This window comes from Macrobrachium nipponense, chromosome 3, assembly GCF_015104395.2.
Source record: "Macrobrachium nipponense isolate FS-2020 chromosome 3, ASM1510439v2, whole genome shotgun sequence".
NCBI lineage: Eukaryota > Metazoa > Arthropoda > Malacostraca > Decapoda > Palaemonidae > Macrobrachium > Macrobrachium nipponense.
This window is the reverse complement of record NC_087202.1, coordinates 84,671,652-84,685,643: the sequence shown is the minus strand read 5'-3', so window position 1 is coordinate 84,685,643 and position 13,992 is coordinate 84,671,652. Positions and strand designations below refer to the sequence as shown.

General features: G+C 35.2%; 1 long non-coding RNA gene across 1 annotated transcript in view; it reads left to right on the top strand.

Annotated features, from left to right (window-relative positions):
* Positions 1-12,222, top strand: part of LOC135222231 (uncharacterized) — a 37,255-nt gene extending 25,033 nt beyond the window's left edge. The window contains exon 3 of the long non-coding RNA XR_010316232.1: positions 12,178-12,222. This is a non-coding gene — a long non-coding RNA (uncharacterized LOC135222231). The remainder of the gene's footprint in view (positions 1-12,177) is intronic.
* Positions 12,223-13,992: the final 1,770 nt, after the last annotated feature.

Below are 13,992 nucleotides of genomic sequence, written 5' to 3'. Positions count from 1 at the left end.
TAGTTGCCAAAAATTATTTTCATTAAATATTAATGAAACTTTTGCATAATCTGCATCAATCTATATACTTCCAACTGTAAAAGAGTTCATCACCCTATGATTAATTCTTCATGGGTAAGAAAAAATACAAAATAAAACTTTTTCAAATTGTCCCACAGTGCCCCATAGCTGCACACAGGGACAGACCATAGGCCACACAGTGGGACGCATTTATTAGATCAAAATTAACATCAAAATATAGGTATGAGCTTCGCCTCTTTGTTTTTGCCACTTGATCTTGGTTCAGGCAATACAACTTAGTCTTTAATAGCCACAGAAGCTATATCAGGCACTTCAGGATACGTAAACTGTGTTTTTTTTAATTTCTTTTCAAGTAAGAGACCTCAAAATCTACAGTAAGATCTTTAAGTTCCTTATTTGAAATGAATATTCCTATACAGTACTTCGGTTAGTGCAAAATACAGTCACCTAATTTTGGTTCCCTCCCTTTCTAGCACTTTAAAAGCATGGGGATCAATTATCACACTCTCCTCCTCATGTGCGTCATCAGATGAATGATCAGAAAGAATAGGTTCCTCATCAGTGGATTGAAGTAGCTGGTTTTAAAAAAAAAAATCTTGTTCTTGGGAAGGTTTTTTTCTGTCTCTTGGTTTGTAGTAGTGTTCTTTTTTTTTATGGGTGGGGGTGTTTGTGGCAATCATGCTTCGACCTTTCTACTTCCTCGTTTTTTCGTAGATCAGCTTTTGGATATCCTCGAAATAACTGAGGGCTTAAGAATGCTTGTGGAGGTACCGATTCCCCAGATGGGCCAGCTCCTTCGTTTAATTCAAGTGTTGTATCAGTTACCTCATTCCCTTTGGTAGGCCTGTCTGTGACAGAGCTAGGAGCAAAATCATGTTCAGTAAATATTAGCATCAAGTGGAAATATTCCACTTTTCTTGAATCCTGATAAAATGTTTGAGGGAGTCATGGCTCGTTGATGAGCAATGTTGACTATTCCCAGCCGCATCACAAATAGTGACTGGAACACCAAGGCTTTTGTAAAAGGCGTAACTCCATGGCGAGTAGTAATGAGCTTTAAATGATGAGTAAACTCCCACATCAAGAGGTGCAGTTTATGACTACAATGTAGATGAAGAGTGAGTAATTGCAATCCCACACTCTTTTGCTAAGTCTAGCACTTGAATGGATAGATGTGAATCGTGATTTTCATATATTACAAAAGTTGGGGTGGGGGCCTTTGATGAACAGGTGTGTTTTATAAAATGTTGTATTACTTGTACAAAGAGCTCATTTGTCATCCAATCTGTTAGGTTTGCTAAACCAAGAGTGCCAGGGGAAGCTTCACTGTCATGTGGAATTTAAAGTTTGTGCGAGGAAACACCATGGCAGGAGGGATGCTAGTACCTAATGCATTAATCATGCAGCATGTTGTAACATGTGCGCCCTTTTCACTGCTTGTTGTTTGATTAAATTGCCTGAAAACCTTTCTGTGCTAGGAACTTTTGTGGTTTCAGGACTGTAATGTAGTAATTTAGTCAGATTGTAAATTCTAGAACCATCTGCAAACATTCATATCTACCATGTACTTCTCTAAGCTTCGCAAAAAGTTATCAATATTATGTTTGTTGAAAGTTGATCTTGAAAGGCTACAGCTTCTGGTTTTCTAATACAGATCACGTCTTTTCATAAATCCATGAGCCAGTCTTTCACGGCCATTTTTAGTACCTTCCATGATTGTGGAAAAGTTTTATCATTTATAATTGCCATTTCGTAAGCTAATTGTCGAGTAGATTTTTGTTGAACAGGCCATAATTCATCTTAGAGGGTGTGATTTGATAATCTTTTAGAGTCACCTCTCATCATATGTGAACAAAGACCTGCATTCATAATTCGGTCGCATTCGAATAATCGCTCATTCTTTGGCACCTTTGGCTTTCTGGACATATCTGGAAGAAACCTAGACCTACATATTTTCAACTATTTTAACTGTTTAGTCCAGGAGAATTAGATTTTTTTTAAAAACCTACGGAGCTGAAATTTGCTCTATCAGTTCCTGAAGAGATGTAGAATAACACAGTAAAAGTCACCAAGAATCCCCCTGGAGCAGTTTGGAAAATTTAAGATTTTCTGATATTCCTCAATATCAGTAATATTAGTATCAAGGGGCCTATTAGTAATTATGAGAGCCTGTGCAAAGCAAAATAGGCGTTTTAAGGGAATAATTTTTTTATAGAGTCAAGCTCTATCATACAAGACTAGTCTTACTCCTTGGTTCCAGTTTAGAAAATGAGCAAAATAATATGGGGGATATCAGAATCAGAAAAATTTCTCAAAATGCTCAAGGGAGATTCTTAGTGACTTTTAGGTGTTATTCTTCCTCTCTTCAAACACTGATAGAGCAAATATCTGCTCTATATATTTTTTTTTCCTTCATTACCCATATTTTGACCTAAAGCTCCTGAACTAGTTGTAAGGGAATGGGAATCTAAAAAAAAAAAATCCTTCATATTTTACTTAAATTTCCAGTATAGAGGAAATTCCCAATTCTGCTGCTACTTTCCTATGTTTTTTTAGATCTACTTTTCTATTTGTTCAGAATTTTCTCTACTTTATGAAGTTTTTTAATCTCTCAAAGTTATTTGTTATATTTTCCTCAAACATCCTACATATAGGCCTATTTATTTACTCTTTGATCTCTGAGTTATCTACTAAAATATTTACCCTCAAAATATTGTCTACCGATGCTTCAATTTATTTGTCTACAATACTACCTGAACTGAGATACTGAAAGGATGAAATACAAATATTTCAATCTGAAAGCTACCTGTGAAGAGTGTTTCGGGTAACTCCTTTTATTTCTGCTACCTTTCTTTGGCTAGTTCCATCTAATACCAATTTAACAGCTTCTTTCATATAATTTTCATTAAAGTTCCAAATTCTGTTTTTCTTTTCCTATTTCTTGGCATTACGTAGTCCTGTAAACAAGTCTTTTTTATGTGTAAAGCTTACATTTAGGTTCAAATAGGAATACAGTAAAAAATATTATACGTGTCATTATTGATAACAAATATTGTTTGAAGATTTTAACACAAACAGTGTAAACGTATTGATTCAAAATCATGGTACACAGTGGGACACTGTCCCACTCTGCCCCGAAGATTCTTGTCCCACTGTGCCCCTTATTATAATAATTTGACAATGAAATGAATACAGGCCCTTGCCAATAAACCCATGGCAAAAATTCTCCAGTTGTCATATCTGTATCCCTTCCTATATCCGATCACTGTATATTGGGATTACGAGTACAAACACTGAGCACTTGAATGCAAAACAAGTGAAAGGAAAAAAATTTACTTTACTCACCAAAAATTAACAAATGCTTGAAAAAAAGTTTCAATCTGTTGATCCCCAAAACAAAAATGGCTCAATATTTACATTTTTAGTTACTCCCTCTGCCACTAGGAGCTCATTTGAAAAATTTACCAATTAGTCACTTAAAAAGCCAGTGTCCCGGTGTACCCCATGTCCCACTCTGCCCCACTCTCCCTATACACACACACACACACACACACACACACACACACACACACACACACACACACACACACACACATATATATATATTTATATATATATATATATATTATATACATTATATATATAATAAAGATACATATATATTATATATATATATATATATATATATGATATATATATATATTAGCCGAATTGCAATGCATTATCCAAATATGGCCATTTTCCATGTATAATGATCAATGTCATGCCATTAGGCTGCACATTTCTTACTTTGAAGAAAATGTCCGTTTGACCCCCTCAAAAAATTTTTGATCCATTTTGACCCCCTGCAATATGGCCGAATTGCAATGAATTGTCCAAATGTGGCCATTTTCCATGCATAATGATCAACTGCATGCCATTAGGCAGCGCATTTATCACTGAAGAAAAAGTCCGTTTGACCCCACCAAAAACACGTAAGGCTATTTATATAATAACCATACCATTCGGGCCATTTTTGGCCCCCTGCAATATGGCCGAATTGCAATGAATTGTCCAAATGTGGCCATTCTCTATTGCATAATGATCAAACTGAGGAAATTGCAGCTTATTGGCAAGTATTGCTCTTTATGCACGGAAAATAACCAAAATTTAGACATTTTCCATGCATAGTGATCAATTGCCTTAAATTTGGCAGTTTTTTTCACAGTTGAAAGTAAAAGTCCATTTGACCCCTAAAAAACCCCAAGGCCTTACTATTCGGGCCATTTTTGTCTCTGCAATATGGTCGAATTGCAATCAAATGTCCAAATTTGGCTATTTCCATGCATAATGACCAGTTGCATGCTATTAGGCTGCATTTTTTCTCAGTTTGAAAGGAAAGTCATTTGACCCCAAAAAACACCCAAGGCTTTATATCATTTGACCCCAAAAAACACCCAAGGCTTTATAGACTAACCATTTGACCCATTATTGACACTATGCAGTCTGTCCGAATTGCAATCAATTATCCAAATATGGCCATTTTACATGGATAGTGATCAACCGCTTGGTATGAGGCTGCACTTTTCTCAGTTTGAAGGAAAAGTTCGTTTGACCCCTCCCCCCCAAAAAAATAAGTAAATAAATAAAATAAATAAATAAATAAACACGCAAGGCTATAGCCTTACTACTCGGGACTTTTTCTTTTACCTCCTGCAATATTGCCGAATTGGAATCAATCGTCAAAATGTGGCCATATTGCATTGGGTGTTTTTTTTGGGGGTCAAACGGACTTTTCTTGCAACTGAGAAAAATGCAGCCTAATGGCAAACAATTGATTACTATCCATGGAGTAAATGGCTACATTTCGACAATTTATTGCAATTCGGGCATATTGCAGGGGGCAAAAAAGTGGCCCGAATGATGAGGCTGTAGGGGGTCAACAGGACTTTTCCTTCAAACTGAGAAAAATGCAGCCCAACTTGAAAGTCTTCAGTTACTTCATTCACAATAAAAACACAAATTACATTGTTACTTGATTGAGAGGATCTCCCGCAGCTGTATTTCTGCCCCTACATGCACAACACTGAAGTGGTAGCTGTGTACTTAAGACCCAATTCAAGATGTGGACATTCCTTCCTACGAAGTTCTCTAGGCACAATAGGGCTATGGATTGCCTCAAAGTCCCTAGCGGTACGAAGGAGGACTGCACTGACACTATGGTTAGAAGCATCGGTCCTGAAAAAGAAAATCAAGCATCATTATTGACCTTGATGTTATATCTTTTCGAACGCATGTAATTGTATATATATGTATTTGTGTGTACCCGTACGTAAATTTTAAAACCACATTTTAACCCTGAATTTGTATGCATATTCATCTCCTCAGAAGGTTTAAACTGGGTGAAAATTCACCAAAGTTTTGCTTATCTAATGATTTATAGACTTCATGTTTCTGTTGCTTTGTGAGTCCAGAGGTCCACTCTATGCTTCTTTAATCCTTACCACACCATCCCACACTCGCTGGATGACTTTGGGCTAGCATTTAAAGAATGGCTGGACAAAGTTAGTCTTAATTTTAGGAAGAAAGATTCTTCTTACTCTTAGACCGGTTTATTTATTTCATTGATTGTCGTTGGCATTTTTTATAAGGAATTTTTTAAAAATATAAATAAAAGAATTAACAAAAACAAGAGCATCTGCAAGAAAATAAAACTGAAAAATCAATATGCAAATCCCTAAATCTTGGACACACCTTGTACAAAATCAATTCCACTGAAGCTGCCACTCTTTTTGACAGAACATATTATTGTTATTATTATTATTAGTGGGTTTTGTCCAAGTATACTTTTATGAAAATGCTACACAACCTACCCATACACTTCTGTTTTTTTTTTAAATATTATTTGCTGGACGGCATCGGTTTTGTACGGTACACCTATTTCACAAACGGTATTTTAGTATTTATTACGTAAAATGAACATAAGACTGTTCGTGGGAGATGTAATTTAGTATTTTACTATTATTACTTGTCACTGAACAGAGAGAGAGAGAGAGAGAGAGAGAGAGAGAGAGAGAGAGAGAGAGAGAGAGAGAATACTATTCGTGTTTGAAAAAAAGTGAAGTAATTTAGCATTTTACTATTTACTTGTCACTGAACAGAGAGAGAGAGAGAGAGAGAGAGAGAGAGAGAGAGAGAGAGAGAGAGAGAGAGCAACAATACTATTCGTGTTAGAAAAAAGTGATGTAATTTAGCATTTTCCTATTATTTACTTGTCACTGAACAGAGAGAGAGAGAGAAGAGAGAGAGAGTAGAGAGAGAGAGAGACCTTACCTTACCTTAACCTTACATTTCGTTCGGGTTGCCCCAGGTCCCTCAAGTGTGTGGGGCGCCTCTAATGTTTACCAGAGAGTTGCTAGTACATCTTCCGGTATATTTGCATCTTCCAATCTTGGATGGTCTGGGATGCAGTTTAGATATTTGTCGAGCTTATTCTTAAACACATCTACGCTCACTCCTGATATATTCCTCAGATGAGCTGGCACGCATTGAATAGACGCTGCATTATCGAATGCTGGTGCGTAGTGGATTAATGTTCTGTGTGCTTCCTTATTTTTCCTGGTATAGTTTTGGGCACTATTAATCTACCTCTGCTTGCTCTTTCTGATATTTTTAGTTCCATGATATTTTCTGTTATTCCTTCTATCTGTTTCCATGCCTGAATTATCATGTAGCGTTCTCTTCTCCTTTCTAGACTATATAATTTTAAGGATGATTGTAGTCTTTCCCAGTAGTCTAGGTCCTTAACTTCTTCTATTCTAGCTGTAAAGGACCTTTGTACACTCTCTATTTGTGCAATATCCTTTTGATAGTGTGGGTACCATATCATATTGCAATATTCAAGTGGACTACGAACATATGTTTTTATAAAGCATAATCATGTGTTCAGCTTTTCTTGTTTTGAAGTGCCGTAACAACATTCCATTTTTGCTTTACATTTTGCCAACAGAATGGCTATTTGATCATTGCATAACATGTTCCTATTCATCATCACACCAAGGTCTTTAACTGCTTCCTTATTTGTGATTGTCTCATTATTAGGTCCCCTATATGCATATAGCTTTCCTTCTCTGTCTCCATAATTTATTGATTCAAATTTATCAGAGTTAAATACCATCCTATTTACCTCTGCCCAATCATATACTTTGTTAAGGTCTCTTTGTAGAGCGTTCCTATCTTCATCACAAGTAATTTCTCTACTTATTCTTGTGTCATCAGCGAAACTACTCACTACCGAATCCTTAACATTACTGTCTATGTCTTCAATCATAATAACAAACAGTATTGCAGCTAGCACCGTCACCTTGTGGCACACCGGATATTACCTTGTTTTATCCGATTTCTCATCGTTTGCAATAACTATCTGTTTTCTGTTGTGTAAAAATTCTTTTAACCATCTTCCTACTTTATCTACGATATTGTGTTTTCTAATTTTCTTTGCTAATATATTATGGTCTACTTTGTCAAAAGCTTTTGCAAAGTCTAGATAAACCACATCTGTTTCATTTCCGCTTTTCATATTTTTGAATATGTTCTCACGGTGGACTAACAGTTGGTTTGTGTACTTTTCCGGTACGAAACCGTGTTGTCCTATATTAAACAATTATTTTTTATTAAATGTTTCATAATATTTTTTCTTCATTACCCTTTCATACACTTTCATAAATATGTGATGTTAGACTCACAGGCCTATAATTACTTGCCTCTAGTCTTGATCCACTTTTGAAAGTAGGGGTGATATATGCTAATTTTGTGCTCATCATAAATCTTGCCTGTATCTACACTTTGTCTTAATAATAATTGCAAGTGGCTTTGCGATAGAATGAACTACTTGTTTCTTTAACAAAATAGCAGGGACTCCATCCGGCCCTGCAGCAGCTCCATTTTTAATTTCATTAATTGCCTGCACAATATCAGCTTCATTAATTTCTATGTCAGCTAAATATTTCACTATTTTCGTCCCTTACTTCTATATCATTATCTTCATTATCTATTCTAGGGGTGAATTCTCTCTTATATCGTTCTGCCAGTATGTGCAAATTTCCTTTTTTTCATTCGTTAATCTCCCTTCAATTCTCAGAGGGCCTATTTCTATTCTTCTTGTTTTTATTCATCTTCTTCGCATATGAGTATAATAGTTTGGGGTTTTGCTTGATATTTAATAGGGTTTTTTCTTCCAAGTCCCGTTTTTTCATTTTCTTTTGATTGTATATCTTTTGGTTCTGCATTTTCTATCTTACGTTTTAGTTCTATAACTTTCCATGCATTTTTTTCTTTTGCAAGACCTTTTGTTTCCACTTTCTGATTTTCTGGAACAAGATCCTTCTGTCTCTTGGTATGCATGAATGATGTTTATCTTTTCTTCTTCGGTATATATTTATCCACTATTTTCTTCCATATTTTATATAATATCTCCGTATTTACCCTTATGTTCATCACTTACGAAAATATTATCCCAATCTTTGTTTAATTCTTCATTAATTTCTGACCATTTTATATTTTTACTGTAGAAGTTGTATTTTCCATATCCTTCCCACTTTTTCATTTCTTGCTTATCTCTATTTTCACTTGCTTTGGGAATGAACTGTTAATTCTATGACATTATGATCTGAAATACTCCGCATTAGAACTATTATTTCTTTAACATAATTCATCTCGTTCACAAATCTAGGTCTAAAGTATTTTCCTTTCTTGTTGGCAGGTGATTTATTTGTTGAAATGTTGTATTCTAGTAGCATATCTAATAGCTTTTCAAATTGCCTCTTATCTTCTGCACTACTATTACTCTCTTTTTTTATATGTTATAAGTACAACCACAGTCTCCTATTCGTTCTTCCATTCTACGAAAGGAAGTTGAAGTCACCAGATAGGAGAATAGTCCAGTCCTTGTGATTTTCTACATATATCATCCAATTTTTTCAATTATTAAGTCAAACTCTTTAGTATTAGGAGGTCTATATATTACTATGTTCATCAATTTTTCAGATTCAAATTCTACCGCTATTAGTTTCACATTCTGAGTTACTATATTTCTCATATATTTTTCCTTGTTTTTTTGTCTTTCCCATATTATTGCGGTTCCCCTGCCCTTGATTCCTATTTTTTCTATCTGATCTATAAGTTTGGAACCCTTTTATTTGATCATCATTCCCAGTCTCTTGGGAATACCAGTTTCACTTATATTCATTATATCTATTTTCTTTCATTTTGGGTTAGTTCTTCTAAGTACTCTATTTTTCTTTTTGAGTTACTCGTACTAAACCCTGCGCATTCATCACTATGATGGTTTGCGTGTTTTCTCCCTTCATTTAATATTGGTAGTAATAAGGATTTTCCCATGTCTCTTTTCCTGTTCTGGTATGTTGTTCTTTTTTTCATTTCCAGAAATTCTGACATTAAAAAATCCAACTTTTCCATAATATTTGATCTTCCTTCATCATAATTATTCATTTTGTGTCTGAATCTGCAATTTTCTCTCCGTCTTTCTGCAATATCCTCTTGCATAATACAAATACAGTTATTATCTCTTGAGTAGAATTTCGGAGCTGATGCTTTGAAATTTTTTTTGCTGACACCTCTGCATAACTCATGGTGGTTTGCTTTTCTCTTTTACCTGATATTCTTGATTTCTCTCTTATTTGTTTCTTTCTTATTTTGGATTTTATTACTTTTGGTTGGTTATTTATTTGATTATGATTCATGGCTACAGTGCATATATTTGCATTTTTTGTCGACTTACATCCTTTTCCTTGCTTTTAGGTTTTTACATATTTTTTGGATGCAGATCTCTGCAATCATCCCATAGCCATCTAAGTATGCAACATTTACCATATATTTCATAGTTTTTGACATACCTTAGGGATGTTTGTAGTAACATCTCTTTCTCCAAATCTGCAATTCCCTCTTTTCAAAGGTTGCAGATTTTGTCTTTCTTGTCTATTTTTTCCTCTTTCCCGTCATTGTGTAGATCTGGGTAGAGCCTCTTCGGGATTTGCTTTTCTGTTGTCATATCGTAATTTATTTCTTCGTAGAGAGAGAGCAGGTGGCAGTTGGGGCAGAATATAGCTGTCGACAATAATCGAGAGCATCCGGCGTGAAGTGGTCGCTACTTCCGTCACAGACAATTTTAAAACAAACAACTTTCCCTACCGGACTTTTTTCACCTGACATTTTGGATGGGTCCACTCGCCCGCATGAACCTATTGACTCAAACTTTATCTTTTGTTTACATTGTCCGTTCGATAGGATCTGGGAAAAAAATTGAACAAAAAGAAGACAGATGTCCATATATGATTGGCCGGAAGGATGTTTCAGTTGCTATGTGCAGTTACCGTATATATTCTTATGACTGAAATTTTATCGATGCAGAGAATTATAAGGTACACGTTTATATTACTCGATTACATTAGTATGTGAGTACAAAGATGTATACATCACGTCGAATCAGTATGCAATCTTATATTTACTCATCTAAACTAAACAAGCAAAGAAAGGTTAAAATAATGAAGGTATTTCGCTGTTATTCCGTGCAAGTGGCTGCCTGCCTCTCGGCATGGGAAAGAAAGAAAGATATTACTGCAATAACATGGTCTCGTATTCCTCTGGTTTTTCGTTTTTCTTGTTCAATTATATATATATATATATATATATTATATATATATTGTATATACTATATATAAATACATACATACATACACACAAACACACATATATTTGTGTGTATTTCTTTTCTTACACAGCAAGTGATAAAACGTAGAAAAGAGGTCATATCTTATCTCCTAGAAACGGTTAAGAGTGAAATGGGCTTCGGTCTCTGTTTGCCACAAACAATCTGGAGAGAAAACTCATTTCCCCTCTTGTCCCTGGGAGTCTTAAAATCACATAATCATAATGACCCCTAATAAGTATCCTGATGAGACCCGACAAGAAATAAAGTCTGCAGCTAATTGCTCTCCTTTGGGGCCAGGCCAAAAAGGGGGTTCTTTTGGGATATCTTCAACTTTTGTTTTTTTTCTGTCTTTCTCTTGGTTTATTTTCTTTTATTTACTTGGGAAGAGATTCCTTCGAAGGAGGATAACAAAAGATATCGGGAAACGCTTAACCTAGACGACTGCAGCCGCAGGTTTTTATACTCTTCGTGGATTTCCTTCCAAATTCCGTGCTCAAAATTTGTGTGTGTGCATCAGACACACACACAAAACATATATATATATATATATATATATATATATATATATATATATATATATATATATATATATATATATATATATATATATATATATATATATATATATATATATATATTATATAATATATATATATATATATATATATATTATATATATATATATATATATATATATATATATATATATATACACATGAGAGAGAGAGAGTAGAGAGAGAGAGAGAGAGAGAGAGAGAGAGAGAGAGCTGAACGATGAATATACAGTCAAAGGGAAATCCATCATTAAAAAAGAAGAAAAAAAAAGTCCCGACGAGGCACACCTCACCGAATCATGATAGTACTATTCAACAGAGACTCCCAAACGCCTTATGCATCGACGGAAAACACTGTCCCTCCTGAACTGCAGCATTTTGAAATAGAAAAAGCTGGAGAGTCTCAGTTACACACACACACACACACAAAAAAAACAATCCCTCGGGAGCGGAGAAACCCCTTGTCAGAAAAACCCATAATCCCAAGGGGAGATCATACTCGTATATCCAGTGTGAACTGTGTCTCGGTGTTGACCGAAACATTTTTCGAGCAAAATATTTTTAAACACTTCACATTTAATATTAGATCAATCGTAACAGACCCTGGGCACAATGTTGAGCTTATGACTCGTTAGTTTAGCTTAAAAATAAATAATGGTTCAAGTTATCTTTTCTGGATGTTTCCAAAATTATTCGTTGTTCGGGAGTTTTGGTGCATACCTTTAATTTCTTCTCGTATTTCTTCTCTGCTGCTTATAAATATGAGATTATCATTGCATATGTCAATTGTTGTATCAAAATTGATCATTATTGTCGTCTTAACGAAATACATAGTGAGTTTATACAGTTACTAGACATATTATTATTCACCTTATTATTATTGTTTTCTTCCAGATTGCTTAAATTGGAAACGCAATAAGGAACACGCATGTAGATGAATGTTGTATTCTCTCCCTCCCCGACCAGCCCCCCCAAAAAAGGGATAAACTACATTCTCGTCCAACAAAACCCAGAGAACGAGTTGAAATAAAATGCATTAAATATTAGTACACTTGGGCCTGGAGACGATGTACGTTCTTGATTATCAAGAGTCAAACAAGACGAAAAACGTAAGCACTGAGTCATTAAATACCCAATTAGGAGAGATGAAAAGGTCTCCAAGGTCAAGCGCCGAAGGTCAGATGTGCCTGGGCTACCTCAAGGACTGAATTTGTTTGCAAGCAGTTTGATTACCAGCGACATTTTGATGCATCAAATCCACGTATCTTGAAAATGAATTCCTGGGGTGATTCCTTCAGGTGAACATATTGTTCCGCTGCTAATTTGTTAACGGGGAGACTTGGCAAGGAATGCATTTTCATCTTTCCACGTCTTGTTGCCGTCTCAGACAGGAGAGGCATTTTCCACTTGGGTCTGAACAAGCCAGGAGATTAATGTAATGGCGTCTTCTCTGGCATTTTCATTTCATGGTGAAAGAACGCCATGAGGTTTGTATGTAGTATTCCTGCATACCACTCTCTCTCTCTCTCTCTCTCTCTCTCTCTCTCTCTCTCTCTCTCTCTCTCTCTTTTAAATTTATAGAACCAGCTGTAGTTCAATGATGTATATCTAGTATCTTACACTGAGTAATAGCTGAAGAAAGAATACACTCAAAAAGCGACTCTTTTTTTTAGACATACTATCACGTAATAAATCATTTTAGGTCTTGGAAACTGTTTCCCAATATGGAAGATATTTTATGCTCATCGCAGGGAACTTCTGATATTAATTTTCACAAAGTGGTCCGTGAGCTTAAATGTAGCTATATGTGGACTGAGAGACCTTTTATGTGTTATGTATATGCAGCCATAAAAAAAATAATGGATAAAAACAATAATGAAAATTCTGTTAGTCGTGAAAGGAAACCGAACAGATAAAGAACTCGGTGTAAATCACAGGAAAATGACAATATTACTGAATAAACAACCAAACAGATTATAACTTACATTTAAAAAAAACGATTAAAGCAGAGGGGGATGAAAATAGACGAGAATTAGACATGAAATGAAACTAAAAGAACGAGGCCACCTCAGAGTCGCCAAAAAGGAAATGAAAAGAGAAGAGGGCAACTTAACATTGGAAAGGTGAATTGACTGATCCAATCGAAAGTCTCCGAAAATGGGGACGTTTGTGAAAGCTCCCTGGAAGGAAATTGCATCTCGCAGTTGAACCAGGACACAAAAGTTCCCAGAAGGATGGAAAAAGTGAAAGTGCTGAGGCTATGGCAAGAAGGAAGGGTTCCTTCTTGCCATAGAATACTAACTCAGTAGTATTCTAAATGCTGTAATGAATAAATGAATATTGTTTTTCATTATTTACAAGATGTGAATGTGTCAAGCATGATCAACTTAAGTAATCGTAAAGTGAACTTTTAATAAATAAAATTGAGCTAAGAGCTTTCAATGGCAGGATAAAGAGTAGTTAGGCGCGAGTTCTGGATAACAGAACAAAAAGGCTATGAGTTTAAAGTAATAGAACACTAATTTAATATGTGAGTTATGAACAATAGAATAACGAGCTGTATGCAATTAGTGTGAGTCTGAATGGTGCAGAAATCTATTCGCATATTTAATGTAGACTGAATAATAAGGTTTATATTACTTTTATACAGCGATGACATGACAATTACCTTTAGTATGTGAGCTCCTACTTTTTTTCTTTATTACCAAG